The following is a 5,000-nucleotide window of genomic DNA, read 5'->3' on the forward strand; positions in this document are numbered from 1 at the left end:
ACTGGCTCAAAAACTTCAAGGCCCTACACCCACGAATAGCAGAACAAACTCCAGCATTGTATCTCAAATCACCAAGCACCCAAATGGATGACCACAGGAAGAACATCCTTAGTACAAAAAGACAAGAGTAAGGGAAATATAGCCAGTAACTACAGGCCTATCACCTGCCTACCAATAATGTGGAAGTTACTAACAGGTATCATCAGTGAAAGGCTATACAACTACCTAGAGGAGACAAACACCATCCCCCACCAACAGAAAGGCTGCAGAAGGAAGTGTAGGGGCACAAAAGACCAGCTCCTGATAGACAAAATGGTAATGAAAAACAGTAGGAGAAGGAAAACCAACCTAAGCATGGCATGGATAGACTATAAGAAAGCCTTCGACATGATACCACACACATGGCTAATAGAATGCCTGAAAATATATGGGGCAGAGGAAAATACCATCACTTCCCTCAAAAATACATTGCGCCACTGGAATAAATACTTACAAGCTCAGGAATAAGACTAGCAGAGGTTAATATCAGGAGAGGGATCTTCCAGGGCGACTCACTGTCCCCACTACTCTTCGTAGTAGCCATGATTCCCATGAAAAAAAGTACTACAGAAGATGGATGCCGGGTACCAACTCAAGAAAAGAGGCAACAAAATCAACCATCTGATGTTCATGGACGACATCAAGCTGTATGGTAAGAGCATCAAGGAAATAGATACCCTAATCCAGACTGTAAGGATTGTATCTGGGGACATCAGGATGGAGTTTGGAATAGAAAAATGCGCCTTAGTCAACTTACAAAAAGGCAAAGTAACGAGAACTGAAGGGATAAAAGCTACCAGATGGGAGCAACATCAAACACATAGATGAGACAGGATACAAATACCTGGGAATAATGGAAGGAGGAGGTATAAAACACCAGATGAAGGACACGATCAGGAAAGAATATATGCAGAGACTCAAGGCGATACTCAAGTCAAAACTCAACGCCGGAAATATGAATAAAAGCCATAAACACATGGGCAAGTGCCAGTAATCAGATACAGCGCAGGAATAGTGGAATGGACGAAGGCAGAACTCCGCAGCATAGATCAGAAAACCAGGAAACAAATGACAATACACAAAGCACTACACCCAAGAGCAAATACGGACAGACTATACATAACACGAAAGGAAGGAGGGAGAGGACTACTAAGTATAGAGGACTGCGTCAACATCGAAAACAGAGCGCTTGGGGCAATATATGAAAACCAGTGAAGACGAGTGGCTAAAGAGTGTTTCATGGGAAGAAGGACTAATAAAAGTAGACGAAGACCCAGAAATATACAGAGACAGGAGAAAGACAGAAAGAACAGAGGACTGGCACAACAAACCAATGCACGGACAATACATGAGACAGACTAAAGAACTAGCCAGCGATGACAATTGGCAATGGCTACAGAGGGGAGAGCTAAAGAAGGAAACTGAAGGAATGATAACAGCGCGGCACAAGATCAGGCCCTAAGAACCAGATATGTTCAAAGTACGATAGACGGAAATAACATCTCTCCCATATGTAGGAAGTGCAATACGAAAAATGAAACCATAAACCACATAGCAAGTGAATGCCCGGCACTTGCACAGAACCAGTACAAAAAGAGGCATGATTCAGTGGCAAAAGCCCTCCACTGGAGCCTGTGCAAGAAACATCAGCTACCTTTGCAGTTAATAAGTGGTACGAGCACCAACCTGAAGGAGTGATAGAAAACGATCAGGCAAAGATCCTCTGGGACTATGGTATCAGAACGGATAGGGTGATACGTGCAAACAGACCAGACGTGACGTTGATTGACAAAGTCAAGAAGAAAGTATCACTCATTTGATGTCGCAATACCATGGGACACCAGAGTTGAAGAGAAAGAGAGGAAAAAATGGATAAAGTATCAAGATCTGAAAATAGAAATAAGAAGGATATGGGATATGCCAGTGGAAATCGTACCCATAATCATAGGAGCACTAGGCACGATCCCAAGATCCCTGAAAGGAATCTAGAAAAACTAGAGGCTGAAGTAGCTCCAGGACTGATGCAGAAGAGTGTGATCCTAGAAACGGCACACATAGTAAGAAAAGTGATGGACTCCTAAGGAGGCAGGATGCAACCGCCCGGAACCCCACACTATAAATACCACCCAGTCGAATTGGAGGACTGTGATAGAGCAAAAAAAAAAAAAAAAAAAAAAAAAAAAAATAATAATAATAATAATACTGTTGAATAAAATGGCATAATTCAGCGAATTAATCTTATATATTATCTTTTCTATTTTTTTTATTACTCGCTTCTCTGGCTCAGCGATACTTCTTTTAATAATTGGCCAATATTCATTTTGGGAATAATGCTGAAAGTGGTATTTTATTTAGAACAGGATTTATTAGTCAAAAACTGTTCTAAATAAAATATCACTTTCAGCATTATTCCTATTATGAATATTGGCCAATTATTAAGAAGTATCGCTGAGACAGAAAAGCGAGTAATAAGAAAAATAGAAAAGATAATATATAAGATTAATTCGCAGAATTCTGCCATTTTATTCAACAGAATTTGTTTAAGAGAGGGGTTTTCTTCCAAAATAATAATAATAATAATAATAATAATAATAATAATAATAATAATAATAATAATAATAATAATAATAATAATAATAATAATAATAATAATAAGGAAAAACTAGAGGCTGAAGTAGCTCCAGGACTCATGCAGAAGAGTGTGATCCTAGAAATGCCGCACATAGTAAGAAAAGTGATGGACTCCTAAGGAGGCAGGATGCAACCCGGACCCCCACACTATAAATATCACCCAGTCGAATTGGAGGACTGTGATAAACCCAAAAAATAAATAAATAAATAAATAAACCCAAATGAAAATAATAAAATAATAATAATAAATAATAATAATAATAATAATAATAATAATAATAATAATAATAATAATAATGATAATAATGTTAGCCGTGACGTCCCGTAGCGTAGCGAAACGCCCATCAATGTAACCGTGCCGCTAAGGAGGTCAAGGCGGCTGCAGGACTTACAACATCGCAACCATCAACGCGTGGGAAGTGGCTTGAGATCCGGTTCAAGCCACCAATGAAAAACCGGATTACCTTACCGCCAACAGCCAATAATAATAATCCAATAATAATAATAATAATAATTAATTAATAAATAATACAATAAAATAAATAATAAATAATAAGCAAAGCAATGAGAAAATAATTAGGAAAATAGAGAATTAATGCAGCTTAGGCAGCAATTACTTTTAATAAAACATGTTTAAAAGAAGGGTTACTTCCAAAATAATGATAATAAAAATAATAATAATTATGAGTAATCCCTTCTTGTGTATCATCATTCTTCGAATCGCCTCCTCACTCAACAACAACCCCCCCCTCCTTACAGACCTTACAGACCTTACATCTTGTTCGGGTTGCCCCAGGTCCCTCAGTGTGAGGCACCTCTAATGTCTACCAGAGAGTTGCTAGTACATCTTCCGGTATATTTTGCATCTTCCAATCTTGGATGGTCTGGGATGCAGTTTAGATATTTGTCGAGCTTATTCTTAAACACATCTACGCTCACTCCTGATATATTCCTCAGATGAGCTGGCAACGCATTGAATAGACGCTGCATTATCGATGCTGGTGCGTAGTGGATTAATGTCCTGTGTGCTTTCCTTATTTTTTTCTGGTATAGTTTTTGGGCACTATTAATCTACCTCTGCTTGCTCTTTCTGATATTTTTAGTTCCATGATATTTTTCTGCTATTCCTTCTATCTGTTTCCATGCCTGAATTATCATGTAGCGTTCTCTTCTCCTTTCTAGACTAATATAATTTTAAGAATTGTAGTCTTTCCCAGTAGTCAAGGTCTTTAACTTCTTCTATTCTAGCTGTAAAGGACCTTTGTACACTCTCTATTTGTGCAATATCCTTTTGATAGTGTGGGTACCATATCATATTGCAATATTCAAGTGGACTACGAACATATGTTTTATAAAGCATAATCATGTGTTCAGCTTTTCTTGTTTTGAAGTGCCGTAACAACATTCCCATTTTTGCTTTACATTTTGCCAACAGAGTTGCTATTTGATCATTGCATAACATGTTCCTATTCATCATCACACCAAGGTCTTTAACTGCTTCCTTATTTGTGATTGTCTCATTATTAGGTCCCTTATATGCATATAGCTTTCTTTCTCTGTCTCCATAATTTATTGATTCAAATTTATCAGAGTTAAATACCATCCTATTTACCTCTGCCCAATCATATACTTTGTTAAGGTCTCTTTGTAGAGCGTTCCCATCTTCATCACAAGTAATTTCTCTACTTATTCTTGTGTCATCTGCGAAACTACTCACTACCGAATCCTTAACATTATTGTCTATGTCTTCAATCATAATAACAAACAGTATTGCAGCTAACACCGTACCTTGCGGCACACCGGATATTACCTTGGCTTCATCCGATTTCTCGTCGTTTGCAATAACTATCTGTTTTCTGTTGTGTAAAAATTCTTTTAACCATCTTCCTACTTTATCCACGATATTGTGTTTTCTAATTTTCTTCGCTAATATATTATGGTCTACTTTATCAAAAGCTTTTGCAAAGTCTAAATAAACCACATCTGTTTCATTTCCGCTTTTCATATTTTTGAATATGTTCTCACGGTGGACTAACAGTTGGGTTTGTGTACTTTTTCCGGGTACGAAACGGCCACTAGATCAAGGGCCACTTTACAGTCGAGAACCTCCCGGTTCGAGAACCCGACGAGGAAAAGGTGGTACTTTTGACATTCAAGAGGGAAAAGCGTTTTATGGGGAAACTTCTGTAATTGAAGGCGAAATAAAAGTCCGAAAGGAAGTATTAAGTGTGATTCTTTCACTCTCTCTCTCTCTGATTCTTACGAAGTATCAAGTACGATTCTCTCTCTCTCTCTCTCTCTCTCTCTCTCTCTCTGTGATTCTTAGGAAG

This window comes from Macrobrachium nipponense, chromosome 3 (assembly GCF_015104395.2).
Source record: "Macrobrachium nipponense isolate FS-2020 chromosome 3, ASM1510439v2, whole genome shotgun sequence".
Lineage (NCBI taxonomy): Eukaryota > Metazoa > Arthropoda > Malacostraca > Decapoda > Palaemonidae > Macrobrachium > Macrobrachium nipponense.